Source organism: Bombus bifarius, unplaced genomic scaffold, assembly GCF_011952205.1.
Source record: "Bombus bifarius isolate JDL3187 unplaced genomic scaffold, Bbif_JDL3187 scf7180000008163, whole genome shotgun sequence".
Lineage (NCBI taxonomy): Eukaryota > Metazoa > Arthropoda > Insecta > Hymenoptera > Apidae > Bombus > Bombus bifarius.
In genome coordinates, this window is record NW_022884485.1 from 1828782 (window position 1) to 1855551 (window position 26770).

The following is a 26770-nucleotide window of genomic DNA, read 5'->3' on the forward strand; positions in this document are numbered from 1 at the left end:
CGGTGCCGTCAGGCTTATTTTAACGAGGTATCGCAGAAGCAAATCGTCGCCAAGGTAATCGAAAAGGTTACCAAGAAAGAAACGACGATTCCTTCCTGCGCATCCTCTCCTAATCCTCTTCTAGTAAATCAGCGAATAAGCGAAAAACACTCGGGAGAAGCGCGAATTTCCGGAATCACTCGTACGTCGCGTCGTTGGAAAATCCGCGATATCTCGCTCCTGTTGTATCTCGTTCTCTATATTTTTCTTATTTTGCCGGTGGTGGCCTTTTTAAAGGGAATACTCAAATGGATGGAGGAAAAGAAGAGAATAGCAGCGCAGGACTTTAGCTTGGTCGTTGGTAGGCGAGCAGTCTGGATCGGTATAACGCGGTGGTGCACCAAAGAGGGGTAGTAGCGAGTAGTGTGAGGGGTGTCACGTGTGTTTTATAGTTTCGCCTGGCCGGGGGTGGCGAGGTGTTGACGGACGGGACGTGGTACAACGACCCAACGTTGCTCACTTCTCTTTCTCTCTCTTTTGGCCATCCCTCTTTTCTCACCCTCTCATTCGTTCGCTCGTTTGTCGTCTCTTTTCCTCCCGTGTCTGTCTCGCGTATACTCTCCGTTCGGCTACCAACTGCCAAAGCTACCCTCGGACGAAACCCAAACAGTGTTGCCAAACGTCTGCGACGCATAGCCCCGACCCCATTTGCATTTCGTTTGTTCTCGAACGCGAAATATTTTGCGTACCGTGTTTTATCAAGAGTATGCGAGGGAGAAAAGCCCCAAGGCCTCTTTCCGTGTTTAGAGACGATCTCTCGTTTCAGTTGTGGAAAGCGTTGCTTTAAGCTTTCGTATATCCAATCGCTTGATATACCCTTAAACTTATATCTTAATACGTTCGTGGTACTATATCGTTCGATGTATCTTTGCGCTTTCGGCGATTTAACGAAGAATTTTCCCATTTTATTAACGAGTTATCACGATACAATCGATTACGGTGAAAACTACCCATTGCTTTTAATTCTCAGTTATCGTTCACGCTTGCAACGACTCTTAATTCTTAATATATAAATAGGCTTCTTTTACCACATCGATCCAAGCATTCCATTTAAATAATTTAGTACTTTATTTTATAATAAGATTTTCGTATTGGTCGAAGGAATAAGATCGATAAACCGTTCACGAAACAGAGGTCTGCATTTTTCGCACGTGCTAGGAAAATCGATGGAGCTATATTTTCAAATTAGAACAGAGTCTGTAAAAGAGAAACGAGAGATCGAGAGCTTTTACGTATAAGTTCGTTCGAATCCCGGATAAACTGAGGAGCTTTACCTTAGCCCTTTTGATTCTACCAGCAGAATTCAGTTTTTTAACTTACTTACTTAAAAAATGATCCCTAAATTTCCTTTTGAAACGATCGGTCATGGAAATCGCGGACGCACCCTTGGCGATAGACCCCGTTGTTCGGGAAGAAAACGAAAGGCGATACACATCTTGAAATCTCGTAATTGTCAGGGCTGGATCTGAAAGTGCAGATGCGGCGTGTGTAACGCCTGCTGTGTGGAATCGCGTCTACGAAGTTGCGAACCAAGGGTTTCGCAACAACCGAATCGCGCGACTGTGGCAGCCGTACTCTGATGTAGTGCGGCGAAACTTTGCGGACAAACAAATCCGCACCGGAAATCCGACGAACGGCCGATATACAGGAACCGACTCGCCGAATAACATTCGTTGCGAGTGACGCGGTCGTACAGCACGGGTAAAAAGGCAAATTGGGTAAACAATTAAGACAAACGGCGGCGCGAAGGTATCGAAACAAACAGACTCCCAGCCGGCGCTGCCGTTTCACGGTACGACAAATATGTCGCGCCGATTTTCTCATCCTTTCTTTCTCTCGTTTTTTACTCTTTTGTCGTCTAAAACTTGTTAACTCGCTCGGGCCGCTGTTTCACGATTCGCAAAAATATCCTTGATAAATGTATTGGCCGTAAAAGCTCAGGGATAGACGGTGTTTTGATAACTTTTGCCCCGTTTGTTGTCGCACGGTTGTACTTGGTTCTTCTGAAACGAGTTATATCGAAGTTAACGTCCGTATGTTTTTATCCGACGTAGCGTTTCGCGCAAATGACAAACGGACTTGCAATTTAATAAGCGGACTTCTCGAGAAAGCTTTTCCGTAATTAGTTGCAATAGTCGAGCCAAGTTACGAGAGGTCGAGGAAATTTTTTAAAAATTATTGCCCAAGTAGATTACGGTTGGGTCCAGCCGACTCTTCGTAAGCAAGATTGGTTCACAACGGACGGAACGAAGCTCGATGCACGAAGTACGAAGCCCGAACCTCGAAGCTCGGCACAGAGGCTCGAATTGTGGCGCAGTCTCATATTTTAAGTCTGGTAGAACAATATTAAAAGTACGGCAGCTGCGCTGTTGGCGCGGGAGTAGGGGTAGAATTGGAGTGATATCACACAGTCCTCCGCTGGGACAGCTCCATCCTCGCAGTCTGCAAAGCTACTTCTGCTTCTTTTCTTCTTCTTCTTACCTTTCCCCTCTCACAGAATCTGCCGCCTTACACGCTTTAAGTCAGTTTCCTATTCGACGACACGGTTATGAAATACAGCGTGCACCTCACGAAAAATCCACCGATCATCAACCTTCCAGTCCGTCGTCTAACGCGACTTTATTGCGCCGATATATCCTCGTATATTCGTAATTTACAAAGAGATCCGTTATCAATACCGAGTTACGCGCAACTATCACACTGGCTTACTTAAGTAGGCGTTTTATCGTTTAACACGTGCGATTTTGAGAATTAAATTGGGAAATCGATGCGGCATTATTCGAACGTAAAAGAAGTCGTTAATCGAAGATGTGTTTCAAGATCGCCCCACGGCCAAGTAGGAGAGTTTGTGCGAAGAAAGCGATCTCTAATATGATAAAATCGCTTCCGTGGAGTAGATTTAACACGCGTCATTTTTTGACGTTCGACGTAAGATAAAGAACGGAATAATGCTTGAATAAACGCGTAAAAAGGCATCCCGTGTATCGCGGTACTCGAGACTATCGGAAACCACGTAATGAAATTCTCTATTGTACTAACAAAAAAGGTCAGCTTCACCTGGCAACGAGAAAATTTCTCTCAACGCAAGGAATGAGTGAAGGGGAAGGTGGAGGGCCCTCGATCGGTGAAACTACTCGAGGTTCCTTCAGCGTGGAAACTTTCGACTCCGTTGGGAAGCGAACGAAGATGCAACGAAGCTCTTCTCATACACTCATCCCCGTCCATCGTCGGCCACCCCTGCCTCCTTCTTCCCTTTTCCGCCCTTCCTCCTCCTCCTATCTCTCTTCTCACTCTCCCTCTCTCTCTCTCTCTCTCTCTCTCTCTCTCTCTCTCTTGCTCGCTCGTACTGTCTTGCGATGTAGTGGAAAGTATTTATCGTGACTCTCCTACCCGCGCCAACTCTTCGTCCTTTTTTCGTAAAGAACGTTCTGTATAGGAGGAGGAGGTGGGACCTTATCGGGTAGTTCTTCCCAACTGCGGAAAGCCTCGGTCTGGCTCCGAGAGAGGAGATTTGATAAAGGCCGAACGGAACGAACCAGGGAAAACAACTGGAGTGCATTTGTCTAGATCGCGGAGAAGCGGACTACTCTTTTTAAGGAGTTTCTTCTATCTTGCTATCTTTGCCGCGAGCTGGATCTCACCGAGCAACAGATCCATAGCGAACTATCTACCTGCAACGGGTTCGATTCTTTCATACCCTGCGTTTTCAAATCGTATCTCGATCCAAGTCTACGCGTCATCGAAATCATCGTCTACGTATTTGCTTTCGACGTAATCTAATCATCGATATAATTATTTCATCTTCCAAACAATTAGAAATAGTTCCCGGGAAATTGTCGTTTCACGAATAAACGTGTCCATAATTTGTCGTATAAAATCGTTTTTCGTTATCGTATGTAACGTAACTATGCCAACTATGCAGCGTGTATTCTCACACACGCGTGATTGCAATATTCTTGGCGATGCAACCTTCGGATGATGCTTGAACGCGCTTAGTAGCTCGGAAAGAGATCGACACAAATCTGAAGCGACTTGCCCCTTTGTACCGGCTCAGTCACTTTGGTACGTGGTATTGATTCTGTTAAGTAGAAAGCATTCAGAGAGGGCGAGAATGGGATGAGGGTGCGAAAGTGCACGCCATTGGTGGCGGTAAACGATGCGGTTTCTTTCAGAGCCCGACTTGTGGAAAAGCGGCTGAATGAGTAACGCGCAACGGTTCGAGGCGTGCATAAGTCGATAAAAACTACATCAATTAAAGGAGCCGGTTGGTTTACGCGCAACCTTCACCGTTGAAAGACGAAAGAGAACTAAAAGGGGTGGTGCGTGTTTTGGCCGTAGCCAGGAAGCTTAGCAGTCACCCTCTTGTAACCCCTCCTCGCTTGAATTCTCCGACGCAGCATACCGTGCACCGCTCCAACGAGCTGCCACAATTTTTCCAAGTGCCGACATTGTTTCGTATATTTTTCACGCCGTACGATAGAAATGTAAAAAATAACCTTTTGACAAGAAAAATTGGAAATATATCTACGTACCTTCCATTTTTACCGTAACTAATCGTAAGTTGCGCGCACCGATGATATCGTGAAAAGAGTACCAGATTCTATATATTACTTTTAATACCGGCTTACGCTAAATAACCTGATCATAACCTGTATCATAATTTCTAATGCGAAACGCTTGGTAAATAGCGTTCGGAGTAATATTAACGTCTATGACGTTAGATTATAATGTTGTTGAAACCGTTCTTGAATTCTCAATATCGTTATCTGTGTTACATAGCACGTTGCTCTGCAATTTTGCAAGCGCAACGCAACACGCATATTGTTTATTATGCTGACGCTGCATTTCTATTCGGTCTCCCCACTTTGCATGCGAGCCAATAAAACTGAAAACAATCGACGCGTAACTTTACCAGAAGATAGAGAGTTACGTTTTGCGTGACACGTTATATTTCTAAACACTTTTCACTGTAACTATAATAAAGCGCGATAATCACGGCTGGTTCGGTGTTTCCTCTGCATTTGACAAATAAAGAAGAAACGAATTCTTTTTTCCAAAATTGTATTCGCCGAGAAGTATTTTATAGCGAAAAATATGAATCCATGGGAACAGTGTCCGTTCATCATACACATGTACGGATTTGGATGGCTTGCGTGCACACGTATGCGAGCGTTCGTTTATAAATCACTGTAAAAGGTGAACGGAGTCTACTTGCCGGGTAAAAAATTAATCGCGACGAAAGGAATATATCAAACATGGGTAAGCCCGACGGAGTGATTAATTAGCACCGGAAGCAGACGATTAAAATTCAGATACAGTACGCCTGCGCTACAGCAGACATCAAGGGAGTTGCTCAGAAATCGCGCAGATCCATCTGGCTGGATTTTATTCCGTTGCCGTCAGTGCCAGTAAATCAAGTCACGTGTCATTTACCCGAATACGTAATGTATCGCATAAATATACGAGCTACGCACACCGTCACGCATGGACGGACATGTGGAGGGCGCAGAATTTTTTTCTATCTCTCTCCGATGTTTCTCTACCCTGTTCCCTCTTTCCTCTCCCCTTTCCGATGGCTCCGTCACCCCCTGTCCAGCCTGGAAACCGCAATCCCTCATCTTTCCCTACATTTACTCGATCCGTAACGGGTGAAACGTAAACTCGTTGGTTCGCACCCCCGCACGGCATCGCTCGGTATCGTGCGTGCGCACGCGTCTATATGCACTTTTTCCTCATCTCTGGTCTCTCGTTCGCGCGACATCGACCGAGATAACAACGTTTCTCCTGGCCTCCGCGGAAAAATTCCACTCAACTCTGTGTTCCTGTTCCACAACGGATGGCATTAACGATAACGTCATTACTGTTAAATCCAGTGTGCAACGCGGCCGAAACTATTTTCAACTTCGAGATTACGTTTTATCGATGTATACGGTATAAAACATGCGTTCGTTTTTCCCCACTACCCAAAGGAACGTAACGTTTAGATAAATTTTATACACATGCAATTTAGAAACGTTACGATATATTTCCATCCTTAAATTTTCTTACAGCAAATGTTACGCGACTACTAAAATTAATCGAGAAGCAGAAATGACAAGAGGAAGCAACAGTTACACGCTCGCATCGTATTAAGAAGACGACGTGACGCTCAGTTAGATATAGTCGAATGCTTCGCAGTTAAAAGTTACAAAATCTCTGGAAAGCGGAAGGAAAAATGAGATACGATGGAGCAGCTGAGCGTAAAATAGTCCTCGACTCCGTCTGCTCGAATACCACTTACTCGCTATATATACATACCGGTCGCGTTTTCACATATTAACTTCTTTCATATCCGGGCAAGCGGTTTTGCTCTTTTCTACGTCGAAAGAATACCCCTGTTCTTCGTTCGCAGTTTTTATAAAAAAAATGTGAAAACTTGCAATTTTTTCACTCCGCCAAACAAATAGAAATGATCGATCTCCGCCTTAAAACTAACGGTTACGATTAGATGGATATGAAACGGCAAATGGTACGATGCTTGGAATCTGCGTACTTTCTCGCAATCGGAGAAGCGATACAACCACGAGATCTCTGATACGACAAAACGGCAAAAGCGACGAAAAAAATAAAGGTCTTACGAAGAAGAAGAGGGAGAGGGAGAGGGAGAAGAAGTAAAAGGAGAAGAAAAGCGAGAGCCCGGTAATCCAACTCCGTGCCAAGCGCCGCGGGGATAGATTCGAAAATGAGTGGATCCCTGGAACTCGATGCGGCTTCCAACTATCCCATGATGGAAGATTTGCCGCGCGTCTGGTGTCGGTGTGCCGGCGATGGTGGTGATCTGTTCGTAGCTGCAGAAACTCGAAGGTTTCGCAAAGAGAACCGAAAAAAGGAAGGCCGCCGTGAAAGAAGGGGCCGAAGGAACGAGGGTTTTCTCGAAAGCGCGAGGAGGCAAGAACAGGGGCAACAACGGAAATAGAAGCGTAGGAGGCTACCGCCGTCCCGCCTCGTCTTGATCAATACAGCCACGGCCTACTACTACTATAGGTAACGTTTCGCTGCCTGCTTGCTTGCTGCCTTGCTTGCTTGTACTTGCTTTCCTCCCTCATCCCCCGTAACTCGCTGCTATAGATCTGTCTCTTATTCGAACCAACACGCCTCGTCCTATCCCGTGGCTGTTCTATCTCGTTCCGTCTTCTGCTACCGCTCTTCCAACAGAGAGAGAGAGAGAGAGAGAGAGAGAGAGAGAAAGAGAGAGTAGATAGGTATACGCGGCAGCAACCTACCCCACGGGACATGGACGACCGAAAGAACACCTCTTTCCATTCTCGCTACAGCCTGGTTTTCTTATTAAAGAAGAAAGTACCAGATATTTTATCCTAAAAACTCCTGGTATTTGCACTTTCCACGCTAACATTTTCGCATTTCATTCGACTACCGGAATATCTCGTGTCGACATTGCGTTCCCAAATTTCGATTTTTAGCGATTAAACCGGCTACTGATCTACGAGAAAAAACTACGTTCAAAGATATTTCACTACTGAATATTATCCTATATGTACGTCGTACAGGCTGATTCTCTCGCATGAGAGTGTGAAAGGAGAAGCCACCGCGCGTTGTTTCGTCCGCCCAATCACTATATCTGTGAATCAGAAATCAGAATATAAGACAGATTTCAAACCAGTCACACACACACACACACACACACACACACCTTGATGTCGAAACAACGTCTGACCAGCGAGTTCTCCTTTTGATTTTTCTAGCGAGAGCACCATTCCATGTACAATCAAAGTTACATACGTATATGAAGCAGTTTGATTAACAGATCAGAGAACGAATAAGAGATCCGTGAAAGCGAGAAGCCAGATACTTTTGTGGCCGAATAAACAGTGACATCGTTTAGTAAGAGACGAATATGTATAATGCTTTCTCATTTTAGTATTAGCGACTCTGACGTCTTATATCTATACACTGTTCAGCAGGTTCCATCAATCATTACACAGTCGTCCATCTCTTCATCCACAGCAACCTTTCGAGAATAGCAATTTCTAATTTTCTAAAGATACCACATATCTTTCTCCAGTTTTACTTTTCTGTCTCCGATTTCCTTGACGTATTCACTTGGACCAGCAATAATCCCCAAGGAGCCGTTACTACCGTGTCGAAATTTAGTCTTTGTTACAACTAGAGGATACGTTTCGTACCTGCGAGTGACATTCGGTTTGGGGACGATTAGTTTTCATTTTTTCTATCGGTTGTTCCAATCAATTAGCAGCGATCACCGCTATCTCTACTTCTTTACCGAAAATTGTAATTGACGAATCCGCTTGTCCCATGTTCTAGGCACACCCATCTCGAGTTTTCACCTTTCCCGCATCATCGATACTTCACTTATACTCAGTTCTCCGTGTAAGACACCATGCCGCTTAAACTCAACATTTATTCGCACATTCAGTCTTCGAAGGTGTTCTTCGTGAAATATATAGTTATATTTAGACTATAAAATCCTGTGTCAGATTCTATCCAAATATCCTCATCGTCGTAATCGAAGTAGGGAATCGGCTGATTCGTATCGTGCCGATACTAATCGAGACGACAATTTACAATTGACGAGTCACATCGCAGACGCGTCTTCTCGCGAACACGGTCGAACATTATCGTAACAAATACGTGTAACGCGTAAGAATGTGCGTGTGTAAAAATTGCCAGTGAAAACGATTAATTATGAAATCGTTAGAAGCTGGATCGGTTCGGTACGGTAAATATCGACCCGAGAATCTGGAACCGGTGGTGTAAAATTAATTTCACGAGTCAAGTGCGAATCTAGACACGAGCCGCCGATTTCGTTTACCCGGCCTTTTGACGCAGCTTTCAGAATACGAGAAGATGCGCACCGTTCATCCGTATAAGCTAAGTTTCTGGTGGCTGCGCCTTTGGCGAGGAAGGTATTCGCCGGTGGATGGGCTCATAAGAGATTCAAGAGCGGCTCGTCGTGAACGATAGAGTTCTCTCGAAAGGAGGCGGAGGCAAATAATTGGGACTGGCGTTGCGGCGAAAGAGTGGAGGCAAAGGAGAACGGGAGAATCGCCGGCGTGGTTCGCGTGCCACGGCTGTTAGACGGCCGTGATGGTCGCACGCCGCAAAAATTAACAGTTAAACAATGGAATCCTGTTATATAGCCGTTACTCGCAAACCGAGGTAGAAATAATTAGGGAAGCGAGTTACCGTGTATAACCGGCTCAACTTACTTCGCTCGTTCCCTCGTTCGCCACCTTCGTGCCCCTTTCCTCCCTCTATCATTCCCACGATTCCACAAGCAACGCCACCCAGTCCATCCGTAACCAACCCCTTCATCCTAGCCTGTTACAGCAACGGAGCGGACATGAAAGGAGCGGTCGTGCTTTTCCAGACACCCCATACCCCTTCGTCGTCCATATCCCCACTACTCTTCACACTACGTTCCTCACACGTGAGCTTCCGCCACTGTTACGCGCAGCTAGCTGACTCTTTATGGTCTTTTAATTAAAGCCACTTTGCGAAACGAGGATAGGAAAGGTTAGGAATGCCGCTTAGAAAGTTCTTTAATTTGCTCGATAAATCAGAGGACGGTTTTCCACCGCACAACCTCGCAAACCGATCTCAGTTTCCTCGAATAATTTCATCTTTTATGGTTTGCCGGCCCCTTTACTTGCCTCTGTCTTTCCCTCCCTGTTCCTTTTCTCGTTTATTTCTCCAAAATTCTCTAAAACCAAATTTGGTTATTTCGCACGATCTATGTCGATTTTCACTTCTCTCTCTCTCTCTCTCTCTTTCTCTCTGGTACGTTCCTATTCGCACGAGTACTTTCAAAAAAGAAGTTTACCGAGACGACGATCTAATATATACGTAAAAGCCGTTAAATATTTTACACGACTGACGTGCGAGCTTCAGCTTTTTCTCTTATCCGGTCGAGTTAATCTCGATTAATGTTCATAAATTACCGTTCCACAACTACAACTCCGGTACGATCGCTTTCGAAAGAACCCAAGTTTCACTCGATAAAGGTTTTGATTAAAGTGCTTGCGTGTAAGGAAGTTCCATACGGAGTATCCATATGTTTCCAACTTAATCTAACTCGAGCCCCGAAAGCTCCAACTTTTTGCGCGATATTTGATCGCGGCCGTTGTTCTCTTTCAGTGGAGCCTCGCTGGGCCATAAATTTTTCGCGTCTACTCGTAAGCCGTGGCTGACCGCAAAATAATATGCGGCGAGCTCGGCCCTCATGTTTGGCTGATCGGCGGCTGATTACACGTGTTCCACGCCAATGGTAGGAGGGCATGATAAAGCTGGCGGACGGCTGGGGCAGAAGGCCAGACACAGCCTCAATCACCGCAACCTGCTGGTCAGCCTAATCCGCCATGGTGGCCACCCATTCAAAATCAATAGATAATTTTAGCCCTCTACACCGGGACGTGTATGCATGGTGACGTACGTATGTAGTAAAGGGAGGCTCGATAATCCTCAGCCTTCGCTCGCCAGTCTCTCCTATAAATCTGAAGCCAGGGGTTAACTCCAAAGTCTTCGGGTACAATGGATCCGCGATATGGCATCGTGAATATCAGCCAGAGACGTCTCTTTTAGCAAGCTTGTTCGAACGTTACCTCGGTTACAGAAAATGAAATTTCATTTATTAGCGCTGGCACAATCAACGTCCGTGAACCACGTCTAACGATAATTGAAATTTAACTCGTAAAAGCGCTTTCCTCGAACGTTATTCGTTTACACGGATAAAGAAGTAAGGAGACGATGGATAGGATCAGAAAGGGTAAATATCAATTAGACGGTAGGAGGCTTGGAGCAAGTGTATCCCCGGCGCAAAGACGAGGTAAGGGCTAGGCAGGGACCAAAAGGTTATCGGACACCCTGTACACTGTACACGGGCGGCGTTATACGACGCGACGCTGTAGCCGCGTGTGGGTAGAAACCGCACTACGTGTTTTGCTCACATCACCGAGGCATTAAGGCGCGTTTTGCCCTTCCGTACCGGGAACTAAGTTCGTCTGTCCCCTCTATCTCCTCTTTGCGTCCTGCCGTCGCGGCGGCGGTGTTCGCCCCTACACGGTGGCATGAATATTCAGAATCTGCGCCTCGTTCAATATGAATGCCGTTGATCTTGGCGAGCCGCTTCTCGTTCCGTTTGCGTTAACGCACACCCATGAAGAGGCGGACGGTCGCGTTGTTTGCTCCCGGATAAATAGCATTCAGAACGAAGGATACCGTTGTCGTCGTTGTCGTCGTTGTCGTCGTTGTCGTCGTTGTCGTCGTCCTCGACGTCTCTGTAACGGTAAACCAACGAAGCTCCTTCTGATTGCGAGAGAGAACGCCTCCTCTAGAACGACAGGAACAACGGGCTAACCCATATAATGCGAGCATCGGATGGCGGGCGGCTTTTTTTCCTATCGGCGTGCGAGAATCTTAAAGAATTTCACTGAAATATTCAGAGTCCGTCTTTTTTCCCGTGCCCTTTCGACGAGGTTCGTTCTCCGTGGTAAGCATAAAGCATGCGGTTCACGTGTAAGAGATTCGAAAGAACCGCGTATAGCGTGCACTACGTGACGAATAAGAGAAGAAAAGGAACTTGGTTGTCTGAAGCTTCATTACGGAGTATGTTAGCTCGACGAAGAAAAAAATGAAGCGCGAGAGAGGCAAATTAACGAGGTTTCCGCGATAAAACAGCCAGAGTTAGCGATCGCGTGTCAGTCTCGTTCTTTCGAATTCGCTCGAAATATACATATATGGCAGGTGTGTATACACATATAAATGCATACAAATGCGTGTACACGTTCCACGCGAAGAGAAACGTATATTCCAATAGCAATTCAATAGCGTCGGAGAATCGTGTTCGACCGATTACCCGAGTTTTACAATGAGATCGACGATGTGTCACCATTTATCGATCGTAAGAACCGATCTCACCGACCGTGCCCGTTTCAACGTTGAAACGATTCGCCGTAAGCATTCGAATACACACTCCGGTGAACGTGATCGAGATTCTTCAGTTTCTCGTTACTAGAGTAAATCGTGCAGGTGTACGAGGCATAGAACGCTGAAACAAGCTGCACAGAGCGAGCGTGGCAAAGCCAAGAGCACCGCGCCGGCTGACGTGGATGCTCGAGCTTTCGTCGAAAAGCGGAAGCAAAGAGACAGGACGCGGGCAAGATTCAACGCAAAAGAGAAAAAGATAGAAAAGCGGAAGAGGAGGAAGAGGGCCGACCGATCGGCCAGTCGACGAGTGTGGTAGAGCGAGGCAGAGAAACGCAGAGAAACGCGGGTATAGATAAGAGAGCAAGCAACCAGGGGACGACAGGGGACGACAGGGGACGACAGGGGACAACAGGGGACGGCAGGGGACATTGGGAGGGCGGGGGTGGCAAGCAGCGTGCTTTGAGAGTGGACCCCCGCGCTGAAAGTTCAATCAAGCTAAACAACATTTCTGTCCGGTCGCTCGCCAAAAAGCGGACTGCCGCGCACGGCCGGCCGACTGCGGCAGGCCAGGGCTGGCTGGCCAGCCAACCTTTCCCGACATCGGTCTGGCCTCAAACCAACTTCAAACGCGTATGAAATCGCGCTATCGTGTTGGCGAGTAGGGCGTGGCCGTATCCGTGGGACCGTGCAGGATCTGTGGTTTTCCAGGTAGCGATCAGGATGGAAAATCTGTTGCTACACAGGGTTCCGATCATCGGTTTAGGTTTGAGTAAGAATATTCCACCGAATAGAAATCACGGAATCGAACAACGCACCGATTAAATTTTACTTATTCCTTTAAAATATTCGTTTCTTCGACTTTTAGCTTTTAGCTTTTTGCAAACCTAACTTCCTCGACTTATTTCGTTATAAAAACCGTCGAATCGAGAAACGACGAACAAAAACCGAAACCGTTCTCATACGACTTTCCTTTAAAACTCGATTTTCACGATAGTAAAATCCAGTAGCAGAATTACCTCTTGTTACATTATGACGTTCGTTTCTCATCGTGTCAATTTTCCGTTCCATTCGTGAAAATTTCACACAGGATATAGTATTCGATTAATTAAATGAAACGCGCAAATACACGTTGTCAAAGTACAAAGAACTTGCGAGAAATTTGCGAAAATTTCCTTTTACTACCATCATCCTACGAAATTGCAAGTACGAAAGTGTACATGTTTTATTTTGCGTGTCACCTAGAAAACGATGTAGATAATAATACCATTTTCATCGAATAATTCACAATTCAAGCGAAAATGTAAGTGCAACCTAGATAGAAACAACCGAAACTCCAATATGCAACCGCTGAATATTTCTGAACTTTCCCATATTTTCCGACTCCGACAATGAGTTATTTATTCGACCATATTCTATTCGTAACTTTCCTCGAGGAAAAATATGGAACAGTTACTTCACATTTTTGCACTTTATCCTTTACGAATGTGAAAACCGAACGAAACTATAGGTACGGAAACTGAGAAAGAAATACACCGCCGCTGTCCATGTATGTATTTCACGAACGTTATAGTATCAACTTTAAATTGGGCATAGAATCTATAAATACAATATAAAAATCGACACCAGGCACATTTGTTTCGTACAAATATGCGTTTATCAAATATCAAAAATAAAGAAAATGTTAAAAAGCGATCTCATCGATTAGATTTATCGATCATTCTAATCGGCAATACAAGGTATTTCTGAAACTAACGATAATTGAAATTTCAGTTTTCGGAGCAGAAACGATGCTCTACACCTCGACTAATTAACACGCGCGTTAGAGTTTACCGATCCCGGTGATTCACGTCGACTTGTCGTTAAGCAGGCACGAACGATGCGCAGGGATTACGGATTTTGACGAGCAACCGTTGTTCTGGTAAGACGAGACACTTTGATATACGAGTAGACCTTGCCCTAGCCCTATACAGTATCGTTCAGAGCGAAATCAAGGGAGAGCGATAGCTGGACGGGCAACAGATTAATCGGAACCACGGCTGATTATGCCGGTGACGTAAGCAAGGGAAAAAGAGGAGGTAGGCTTATGTGTAAGAGGGGTCGTCGCCCGGATTTAGTTCTATGCGTCCTTCGTATTCGTCCCACCTTCGATCCTTTATTTTTAAGCCGTCCTAGCTTTCTTTCCTCGGTTCGAGCACGCGCTCGCGCGCGCCTGAAAATGCAAATCCTTTTGTTATACTCGAAGGCTGAAAAGAGACTTAATCTGGCAAACCTGATCGAACCAACTAAATTACAAAAAAGTGTGGGTAGAATCACGGGGAATATAACGTCGGTATAGTCCTCGCCCGAGTACCGCGCACATTTTGCGCTATTAACTACGAAATATCGTACGATCTTAATAACATTTACGGTGAACACGTAATCTCGAACGAAACCAAAATGAGAGCCAACTAACTGGAGCGAGTCGCCCTGGCAAAATCTATTTACTCGGTGAGCTGCGGTATCTTTGCGATCGTGAGAAGTAAGTGAATTCTATTATAAATACCGTGCTGTTAATTTGCGCCACGTTACATCGCGAGTATACCGCCATTTCGAATAACGAAGTCAGAGACATGCGTGTCTAGGAATATCTTCTTACCGCATTAAAACGTGCCACACGAATGTCGTGTCTCGCCGAGAAACAAATAGGCGGTCTGATATCGTTTATTTGAGAACGGCGTAGCGGCTGGAAAAGTTTGAAAGTGGAATTGAAAGTAAAGCGGTGTGGCACGTAAACCGTGTTTGCCACTTGCAGCCGTTTACCGTTGGATTCGTGAGGGGCGCTTTTTTTCTTTTCTTCCTCCTCTTTTTTCTTTTTGTTTATTTTTTCTTTTCTTTTTTGTTTCCTCCAATAACATTTCCGCCGAATCAACGGACCGCCCGCGCTTTTTTCTCCTGCCCCATCGCAGGGATCATTCGGCAGAAACCAATCTATATTGGATAACTCTATAGTTATCGTACGAACGGCATTATTACACGCTCCCTCTATTAACATAAATACAATTCCGTAGCGACGAAAAGAAGTAGCAGCGAGGAAAAACGAACGAACGAGTTTCGTTTTTTTCTTTCTCCTCGCAAACCTATCCTTCTCTCATAATTCTCCTCTCCCTTCTTGCTTTATCTTGAACCAAAGTGGTCTGGTCCGACTTGTTCTCTCTCACGCGCGATTCTTCCCTCTATCCTCGTCCAAAGCTTTATTTTATTTCCTCCATTGTTTCCACTGCTCGTGGGCACACCACCCTCACGTAGTCCTCCTCATTTTCCACTCACACGGGCCCAGGCTTACCAACACGTACGTCTAAAACTTCTACAAACACCCGCACGATGCCGTATACACGTACGACCACATCGAGATCCCTTTTCTCAGTTAGCTCCTGGTCCCTGAAACGTTCGCATTATTTTGCTTCGTGGTCCCTTTGTTTCGGTTCAGCCTATTGAACTGCGGGTGAGATAATACGCCCTACAGACCTGTGCGCACGACACGTTGCTTCGAAACAAACCCGCATTCTCACTTTCCAATAATCCGCACTTTTATCTCAACATCTTACCTTCTATACCGCGCCAAATTCCGTACTCTCTTCGAGCGATCGCGTTCGATTCAATTGACACGTACTTTACGCTTGATATGAAATAATCGCGATAAAGCTTGCTTGCTTTCGCGCGATTTATTCGCCTCCTATCGTAGCTCGAATAAATCGAAATCGAATTAGCAGGCTACAGGAGCTTCTTCGAAACTGCTTTGACCGAATACCTTATCAAAAATATATCGTCAAATTTATCACCTGGCAGACTTTTTTCTATCAATTGAACGATGTCCGCGATAGAGGCAAGTGAATTCGTCAGATACTATTTTTACGGCTTTAGCGTTGCGTTCAAATCAAATATTATCCTTTTAGAACGGAGAAATGCGCGATAATTCCGCTATCTAAATATAAAGTTAATAATATCCAACCAAATAATAACCAAAAATATTAAATAACTTGTTTTGAAATGTTTATCAAGAAATTGATTAGCGGACCATAAAATTTCCCTCAAATTATCGTAACATTCTTTAAATTTAATATTTGCCAAGGCTAATAATATTACACGTTTGTTTGGTAAAATCAATACTCGGTCCTGGGCATGGTCTGCCCTCCGATTAATTTTGCGATAGACGACTGATTTCGTTCGTCGACAACCGATTGCGCGCACAATGATTGAATATCAAGATGTAATTTGCACGAACGATTTCCAAGTCGAAGTATCGCTGGTGTTAGGAAACCGCAAACTTATGTATTTCAGAGTAAATTCCGAACTGGGGGGGGGGGGACATTTGGGATAATATTATGCCGTGCTGACATCTTTGGTGCTAGCCAGGCTATCCATTGGGTAGCCCGACACGAAGCTGCGAAGCAAACCATGCCTTCCTTTACCCTTCTCTCTGTAGAACCGGTGCACAAGCAACGTCGATAGCGAGAGCCCGAGATCCTGCGGTCAGGTCACCCTTTACAGGAAAGGCCAAAGGAGTTGCTTGCTTCCGCTAGAAAGAACGGGAGACCTAGAGACGAGAGGAAAGGAAAGGGATACAGAGATGGAGAGAGAGCCTAACCTTTCCATAGAAGACTAGGGAAACCGACTGACCGAACACCACGCCTTAGCAAGCTCCTGTACCCGTGTTACGGGGCTTTCAAATTACGGCAAAATTTCGTCCAAGAAGCCACGATCTGAATTAACGAGACGAGCTAGGATGAACGCACCTGGGCCTCCTACATTTCCCTAAACGGTCTACAGAATGCAGTATCCCTGTCTACCTTTACCACCTTGTAAAATACAAGAAACCATTATCGATACGACGAGTATAAAGTCACCCCGAAACATAATCTATCGAGAAAAAATATCGTTTGGTTCAAAAACGTTCGATTCGCGATACAATGGCGTGTCCAAATTGATTTAGAAAGCCGCAATTATGGTATCTATATTTATTCATCTAGCAATTATCTATAACCATAAAGCAAAGCATGTTTCGTTGCGTTAAAAATAGGAATAAGCGGAATATCCTATTGCCCTAGAATGCCTGGAGAAATGGAACACATTTGTCGTATAAAGGTTGCAACGGAAGCTTAAAGTACTAAAAAACAAATTCTGTCGTAGTTTCTAATCGCTTCGCAGGAAATGGTTAATGCGGTATACTTTTGCAGAGAAACATACGACATTAGGAAGGAGAATTCAGACATGTTTAACTCGGATATCGACGTAATAGGAACGTAAACGAAAGAAAAGATAGGGTTGTTGGTTGTTATAAAGAAAATCGTCGCGTAAATTGTCCGACGAGATAAAAACCGGCATGCATGAGAAAGCGGTCTCGCGTATTTCTAACCTCATTTTGAGACGTTGGTTGAATTTATCGTCGCAACATAAATACCGGCCGTACTTCGCATACCACGCGTAAGAGGTTCGTATATGCGCGAAGACATATCGGGGCGTAGCCATTTAAAGATGAAAGATCTTCCGGCAACGTAACGCGTGTGATATATCGTCCGGTGCATGGCGGTCTTAACGTTATTAAATTTTCGGCCTTGCTAGCTACGCCAGCCGTCTTACATTTGAAATTCATCAAACGATTATCGGCCAAGCGTAGAATTATTCACCGATGGATACACCGGTTCATACGATGGCGAGTATTTATCACCGAACCGTACAAAAGTAAACAGAAGCGTTTCGCTTAAAAATTCATCGGTTTCTCGGCTCTTTGGCCGGTATTATTTACGCGGCGGATGTGAAATTCAAGGAAACTGCCGATGGATCGCGTATTTTCCACGTAGAAGTTAGTGGGAACAGCGAAAGTTCTCGGAGGAACGCGCATGTTCGTTGTATAATATTCGAAACAGAAAACATAGGGATTAACGGTACGCGACTATAGCAAGGGTGGGTGACGCAGCGAGTACGATTAGCCTGAATTCGTCAGCATGCTCCAGCGCGCTCAGACTCGCATAAAAAATGTACGGAACGATATAATTTTCGTTTAATTAAAACTGTAATAACAGTTTTGACTACATTCCGCCGGGCTGACATTAAAATATGCAAGGCGCCAGCGTCACCAACGCCGCCGCTGCTATGACGAGAGGACAGTCAGACTCAGGCAGACGGGATGAAAAGTCAGTCGATGAAAAGGTGGGTGAAAGGGCGCGGTAGAAAAGAGCCACGAATCCCGCCTTAATACTTCCGACCCTTTGTCTGTCTCTCTTTCCCCCTGCTCCTGCCCCCTTCCCATTGCTATATATACTGTGTACAATATTTTAATTACAGTCACGGATGCAGAAACCCTTTCATCGATTAGTACGGCTGCCAGTTCCTTTTTCGTGTTTTAAAGAAAAGCTTCCTCCTGAAACATTCTCGATTGGTTAGAATCGTAAAAACATTACGAACCGTGGGGAACTACCTTGCTGAATCATCAGTGGCGACTGCTAATTTCGACCGGCTGTTTGCCATCTTCTAATTATCTACTTGAAAAGTAGAGGGGAAAGTTCGATTATCGTAGATTCTTTTAATTAAACAGCGTGCCATAGAGCATTTACAGAACGAGGAGCAAGGCTGAAAGAGAAGTTTGAACAGGCTCGTATTCGAAAGCTGCGGCTGTATAGAGCCACGAAGGTGAGAAAGGCGACGAGAATGGAAAATAAACGTAGCTATGATGCCCCGAGTTTGAAACAATTAACATAACAAAGCGAAGGGAGCCGACAAGGGATGGTCGGAAAGGCGGGATGCGCTGCAGCCAAGAGTAGACGAGAGGACGCGAGCGCGTTTCTCTTGAGATTTTGGCACTGTTTCCACCAGCGCGGTCGTGGTCGTAGCTTATTCCAAGTTGCGGTATTTGAAAACATTTCCCAGACCAACGTTAACGAATCTGACGTGGCGAACAGCTGAAGGACTGTACGGTGTGAAACTTTCCCCTATTACCAACTACTTTTTTTTTATATAGAAATTCTACCTCGAGTAAATATTATCGTACGTTTACGCGTTTGATTTCGTCTTTCATTTTAGGGAAAATCGTCACAATTGAGTACTCGCTGCAATATTCCATCGCAAATATTTTCCTACTTTAGATTATGCGATAGGGGAAAAGAAAAAATTTAACAGAAATTTGAAATAAAACCCGCTGCTCGAGATATTTGGAAATTCTTGCGTTTACGCGAATATCGTACCATCCCGTGATAAGTCGCAGATCGAGAATCTTTGTTCTTTCGTTTGCGTATCGAGCAAGAAGCGGCGCGATCTATTTGTCTCGTTGTATATGCACGGCGTCGGATCAAGCGAGAGAACATTTTCCACGTTGTGCGTTTCAAAGTACGACGATTCAAAGTATCTTCAATGTCTCAATTTTCCAGCGTCGTCGACGTAGCATGGCTTATTTGATTAAGGTGCATCGAAGACACTAGACAATAATCGTATAAATTGCTTTTGATGTGAGAGAGCGTGAACCCTCGCAGTTTCATCTGCGTGGTTGAATGTTTCACGCCCTTCTTTCCCTCTCTTTGCATTTCCATCGACTCCTCTAGCCCTTCTCGACATATCTCCGTGATATGCAATATCGTCACGCGAAAAACAAAATACAGTAGCTGGCACGGAAGTCGCTATCGAAGGGATAAATACGATAAGAAACAATATGCGGGGAAAAGTCGGAAAGAAGGTATTCAAAATCGCTCGCTCGTACGCGAAAATGTAGTTCACGTGTAGATATCGTGCAACTTCCTTCCAAACTCTCTTCGAACGATTCAAACATTCGAAGAATTGTAATTTTATAGACCGTTATTAAAACGTAGCGACGTAAAATTTGTTTAACAGGAAAATACGCGTAATTACTGCTCGCAATCGCGCTGAATAAACTATTCGTGTCCGAATTTTCAGGGAACTGTCACGCAATTAAATTTACTATTTTGATAACGTTGGATAATCTAGTTGCTTTAAAATTAAGGTTACCAGTGAAATAATGGTTCAGCTGAAGTCTGACATAAATTAAACGGTGTACGTGACTGTGATAAAAATGTAGCTTTTCTCGTCGGTGCTAGAGCGTACCGAAATCTTTGGGACAAACGAAGATAGTACTACTTTTAGATTTATAAAATGATTTGCAAACGTTTGACCAGAAAATGTCCATACGAACAACGTTTGAACACAAAATATCGTACTAGAAACGTAAATAAATAAGGTGAAAATATTTATGTAACAAAAAATGATTAGACGCTAATATCACGTGGTACGACTCTGTATGTCCCTGCTCAATTCCAATGTTATTACCGTGAGCGTTTGAAGACATGTTTACAATACGCAAATAAAGCTATTTATGTAAAAGGTACGGAGTGGAGGAAAATAATAGGGGCGCAACGTGTTTGAACGACACGTCACGTCTGACTATACACAGACTATATCTACTTGTCGTAGTTACGCACCCAGCTAAGTGGAACGAGGCGTTACGTTCAGACGTCGCTGTTCCGGTAACACAATTCAGAGGGGAGTTCTCTCCGAGGACTTTCACCGTATTAACCCAATATCAGCCATACGCTTTAGAATCAGGTTAACAATCTCCTAGTTACAGACTTCTCCTTCCGTCGATCCAACAAATTTGATTATTCTACTATTTATTTGTCGACTAGGTACAGTAATTAAACAACGATATCTCGGAATAGATGGTGATATAGATCACTCTCGTTCATCGACCATCAAATTTCCAGGTCGTGAAAAGAAGCGGCTTTTTCAACGTTATCGTACGTAACGCAACGAAGAACGACTTCTGCTTTAGATGCTTCAGCGAAAAGGAAGACAATTCTTTTTCTCCGTAAAAGGCGATCAAATTGCCGTTTCCCGGCCGATTCCTTCGATCGTAGTGATTCATAAACGTTCCTGCGGTATCTGTTTACGTCTATTAGCATTTCGTCGTGCGGAGAATCGCGAAGAAAATGCTACGTCTTCCATCTGTTGATGGTATTGCGGTTCGAGTAACGCTCCAACGATCGCCCAGGCAACCAGTCACCGGCTGCTAGGAAGTATAAAATGTCAATACGCTTACCGGTGCCTTATTGTTGAGCTTGATCTATGTTTATAGATGTTGCAGTATAGGTCGCCATTACGTTGCATATACCGCTACGATACGAAGAGAGCGGCGAGTATCTTTTTCTGTAATATCCTGGCCATAATGGTACAAAGGCGACAGTAGTTTCTAACTTTCGCGCTGAAATATACGCACGCTCGTGCCACTCGCGCCAACAAGCACACCGTAAATTTGCGTAGATTCGCGTAGACTTGCAAAAGGCGTTGAGATAAGACGGGTACAAAGGCTATTTCTGTTTTAATTTCAAACGCCGATCTTCGTAAAATTATCTCCTTCGTTTCCCGTACGCGCAAAATTTCAACGATTATTATGAGAAAATATTAACGTAAAAATCATTTTCTTGAAAATATTTAAAAGCACAAAATCAATTTAGAAATAAAGTTTAAAACTTCTATTCAAGAATTTCATTTAGTAGTTATTTGGCAATATTACAACAAAAGAATTACGAGTTTCACCATTGACAAGTCGAACTATACAACATAGAATAAACGTAGAATAAAAATTGGAAGATCGAACATGAAAAAATGCATGAAAGCAGCAATGTAGACAAGTTAGAGCACGAGACGTTATGTTGTTTGAATCGCGTAGAATGTAAATAATCCGTACTCATTCTCGAGGTCATGGATAGGTACTCGAAGGCGCCTAGCAAGTTGTTTGCACAGGTCTAGATGACAAAACGTGTAACTCCTTTCGTATACTCTCTGTCATTGTCTCTGTCTGTCTGTCTCTCTCTCTCTCTCTCTCTCTCTAAGTTTCTCTACCACATACGCAGTACGTAAGTAAATACGTGTGGTTGTTTCACCTTACGCGACACACACAAGCGCGTAAAGGACGTAAACGTGTGTAACCCGCGTCTGGCTGAGGGCGATATCGTTTACGATAATGCATGTGCCTAGTGCAGATCTCTCGGTCGAACGATCGTCCCCTTCAGCCTGCTTCCCCTATCGTCGACTCGTTACCTTCGACTTAACACGTTCACACACGATATGATACTTCGACAGACGCCATTTCGCTCCAACGACGATCTTCTCCGGTCGATTTCGAAAAATTGAACTGGAACGGCAGAAATTTACCAGTGCCTCTTTCCTATCTCCGAACGTGTACCTCATGCTGTTAGAGTATTTTCTCATTTCGGGTTATTTTCCGGGTACGCGCTCGATGCTATCCGGCACGTAGGAGAAAATTGCCGGGCGCAGAAAAAAGGAATTGTAGCGTACTGTTGGTTCGTTTTGTACGGTATATCGGAACCAGGTTCGACGAGGCGAAGGGGTTGAGGCGCCGGAGACTCGCCGAGGGAATGAAACCTGATTTAGAACTGCGGTCCAGAAATCTCCCGGGGGACCATCCGAGTTGACCACTGCGCACTCGCTTCGCTTTCCAGTGTCCCTGCGAGTGCGATCCTCACCCTGCTACTACCACCGAATCTTCGCCGACTCCTCCGTGTCCCACGTCCAACATCTTCGTGTCCCTGGACGCCAACAAGTGCGACTCTTTACCAACATCGCGTTCGAAATGTGTCCGGAATACTAAGGAACCCCTTCAGGCGTTACACCGGAATTTATTAAGATAAAAATAGACAAACGCAGCACCGCACAAATTCTGTTATCAAGCCAGTTAGCAATGAGATACTTTTCTCTCTCTCTCTCGCGCGCGCGCACACACACACACAGTACGGTGGTTTTGTTTCATCAAACACTTCTACCATAGTACCCCTTTTACCTACGTACAGTAGAATACGATTTTCACAGATACTTCTCGCGGAACGTACACCTTTCTCGTTTGCTAGAAGAAATTGAAAGAAAATTTCTGTCGCTGTTGTAAAAGTTTCAGCTGGTGGAATCTTTACTTCGCAAGTTCCTTTCTACATCCGATGCAGATAACAAATATTGTTTCGACCAGTATAATATCGAATCTCTGTGGTCCTATGTGGAGCGTATCCCTGTGAAACCCAAAGGAAAGGGAAGGGGACCGGATAGGGGAAAAGTTTTAGGCAGGAGCCAAGGAAAAGAAAGAAATAAAGAGAGAGGTAGGAAGACGCTCCTGGCACAGCCTGGCGTGTAGGTTACTACGTGCTTGCTAGTCGGGGCATCCCGTGACCGTGGTCTGGCTTAAAGATTCGGGTCAGGCTGTAACCTGCCTCGATTGCAAATACAAGGGAGAAACACTCTTGGAAGCGCTGCCAAAACCAAAACTCAAGTGGCATCGGCTATAGACCCACTGCGCGACCGCAAACACGCAAAAATTTAATCGCCTTCCTCTACGACTCATTCGATTCCTCGGTGATCGACTCTGGCACCGCTTCCTCTGGAAGAATCTGTTGTAACCACGGATAAACGGTACTTACGCGTCGCGAATCATCTTCTGGAAAGAAGGGAATATCTTGTGTATCGCTACGATGAAAAATATACTGTCCGATATGCATAGAAATTAGTATATATTTTAGATAAAGAATTTTATCGTACAACGTAGAGCTTCCTTAATTAAATAATTTTATATAGATAAAATACTTTTATCTTTCAGCAATCGTTAATTATATTAGCCACAACTTTTAATATCATAGTTGTTCACAACCATGCAACATTGCATAAAGTTTTCTATCGTTAAAGTAACGCTTCGTATAAACGGCTCGATATAGATTACGCAGATTCCGATTTGGACAGACCAATAAAGCTTATCAACTTATCATTCGCGTACCTGAAGAGTTCCTTTTTATAAAACATAGTAAAGATTCCATTAAGATCAGACTGTTCCCTTTGGCATATAAATTCTGGCATGCTACTAGAGTCGTAGGCTACAAGTGTTCGAACGACGTCTAAATTTTTAAAGATTCCGTCACTGTACGATCGCGCAATAGCCTAGAATACGACACGACAGGCATCGTGTACTAAGGATATCCATTCAATATGCAACATTCCCAAGTTTCAGAAGATGAGTTTCGCGAAGAGAAAAGAGCAAGTAAGGGTACGCGCGACGTCACGGAAAAATAGCACGCCCTTTGTCACCGGATATGAATCCTATTGAGCATACTTGGGATATGCTTGGGAGATCCAGTAGTGGCACAAGAATGCACCCTCGCTCGATGCGACGAAAGCTCGTTGCTTAGGCACTGAAGAATGGCTCGGCATACCATAAGAAGCTCTTTGCTATCTTTTTGGAAGCTGCGCATTCTCGTCTTATTGCGAGTGCGAAAAATGTGACGTTCGGACTGACGAATGCCGAAGACATTCTAGCTAACCAACGACGAATTATTTCTATTTTACGTTTCGTATCCTTTTCTATTTACTACCACCTGTTTATTTATAATTTATAACAACTCCCACAAACAGCATCCTTAGCGATAGAAACTGGTGAGATAAGAGAGCGATTGTAGGGAAACAACGATTGATATTTAGCGATGCAAGTATTAATATATTAGAGGAAAGATATAAAACATAAAGAGAGAGAGAGAGAGAGAGAGAGTATACTTGCCACCGTGCATCGCAATGTTTTTTCCTCAGAATCGGTTGATCGCTTGATACCTGCTCGACAAACTAGTTGCGAGACTAAAAATAGCAACTTTTAGACGACGCGGATTTCTATGCCAGTTCGTCGCATAAATTGTTCGTTCGAATTCGACGCTACGGATATTATAACTTTCGAACGGCAAGTTAAAAGAAAAGTTCCCAATAATCGTTGATCTAAATTTTATCGCAAAGTGCAAACTTTCCCAGAATCCTCGAAAAGTGAAACTTTCGTAAATATTTGTACGCTTTCCACAGGTCGTACTCGACAGAAAATATCAACGTCTATCGTAAGAAAATACACTCGTCGTGGCATACTTGCTGGCACGGTTCTCGCGGAACATCGAAATAGAGTCGGAAAGAGGAGTATTCGACGAAAAGGTCTGTTTCGTGAAAGAACGTTGATTTACCTGGTTGGTAAAGGTAGAGGTCCGCGGCGCGCGGCCACACGATCGCCGAGCGCTCCACGCTGCCTGCTTAATTCCGCGTGTTTGCGGATCCGAAAAATCCTACGAAGAATCTCGTAAACAACGACGCGGTACTAGTGTCTCGTTATAGCACTGATGATCGTCGTTTAAGCAATTCACGAGCCTTCTTCGTCCTTTTCGACGGTATCTGCAGCACAACGACGATGCACCGTCATCCCTCTCCTTCTATTCGCGACATGAAAGTAACACACACACACGCGTTTCAATTCCTCGACAGCAGAATGGAAATATCGTTCGACGAGGAAAATCTCGCTTTTCTTTCCTCTTGGTTTCGTTCTTTTCACTCGGCCGGGCACTCACCGGATCACGTTCGATGTTACAACGTCGCTATAGAACATCAATAAAAATTCAACAGGCACACAGGTAGCCGGCAACTTTCAAACTGATCACGAGCAGCTCTTTTCAACGTGAGGAACATCCGTGAGTATCGCTAAAGCGCCACTATCAGGGTGTCGCCGGTAGTAGTTCGACGACCACGTGAGCTAGGAACGATCGGATTCGGATCCACGTGTCGTCGACCTCGCGTAGACGATCAGCCCGACTAAACGAAATCTGTCGAACCTCGAAATCGTTTGGCCGATCTCGAAAGGAGTTGGAACGTCGTTGATACTCCCGTCCTCCGACTTGGATCGTGAAACACTCGGATCATAGGACGACACTTTAAAACCGGAAGGACAACTAGTAAAATTAGATCTTTATACGACGCGTTAAAAAGACAATCTGAAATTGTAAGCCGCGTAGTCAGTAGTCGCGACACCTGAGCACGTGTATCATCAAATATCAATAATAACAACAATAACAACCACAACAGCACTATATCACGATGGAAGGGAAGATGGTCCCCCCGGAATCGTTCCTCCTCCGCTAGCTCCGCAGCAGACGCTCCTCGTGCTAGGTGTCAGCCCCTTCGGAGATGCTGGTACCGGCGGTGAGAGCGTCAACCGCGTGGCTACCGACCGTGATTGTTGACGGCGTCGTCGTACTCATCAAGAAAGGGATTCGTTACCTTGTCGATCGAAACAACGAAAAGACACCAGCCAGCCTGGTTCGTCAGCCGCGGAAAGAAAACTCGATCCTCTTTTGTTTTCGCTTCAAATCGACGCACTCGATCTACCACCGCGACCAGAGTTCGCGTGTTTGACACGCGTGTGATCGACAAAGTCTGTATCGCGGCGAGAAACAACCTGAACGAGAAGGCAGGGAAGGGGTTTGTGACAAACGACACTATGCTCGTCCAGCTGATCGGTACGACGTGAGAGAACTCGTTCGCTCAGCAACGATGCTGGTGCTGCCTTCTTTGCCAAAACGTGGAGATGGTGTACACTGCGGTCGCTCTCCGCACACTGAGGATAGCTGACGTCATGAGCCTACCACGCGGAGGTGGTCTCGCGAGCGAGCGTTTCGCGCCGGCGCCTGCGGCGCTGCAATCCCTATAGATACACCACCGCTCCAGCGGTATACCTCTCTCTATGCCGCGCCGGTGTACCGCCGGTCGCATATATGTATCACTGGTCTACGTCGACGATTCGACTCCACTCCACTCGTTTCTACCTACGACCAGAGACCGAGTAACGGTTTAACCGTCAACGGAGGAGCTAACACCTAATGGAGTTTTACGTTACGCAACGTTGGACACGGTCAAACAGGTCAAACGATTGCACCGGACCAACCTTACCAAC

At 44.9% G+C, this 26770-nt stretch overlaps 1 protein-coding gene across 3 annotated transcripts in view; it reads right to left on the bottom strand.

Moving 5' to 3' along the window:
• Positions 1-26424, bottom strand: part of LOC117208878 (CUGBP Elav-like family member 4) — a 535997-nt gene extending 509573 nt beyond the window's left edge. For all 3 annotated transcript variants that reach the window (XM_033450368.1, XM_033450366.1, XM_033450372.1), the window contains exon 1: positions 25014-26424. The gene's annotated coding sequence lies outside the window, so the exon portion shown is untranslated. The remainder of the gene's footprint in view (positions 1-25013) is intronic.
• Between the last annotated feature and the right edge of the window lie 346 nt (positions 26425-26770).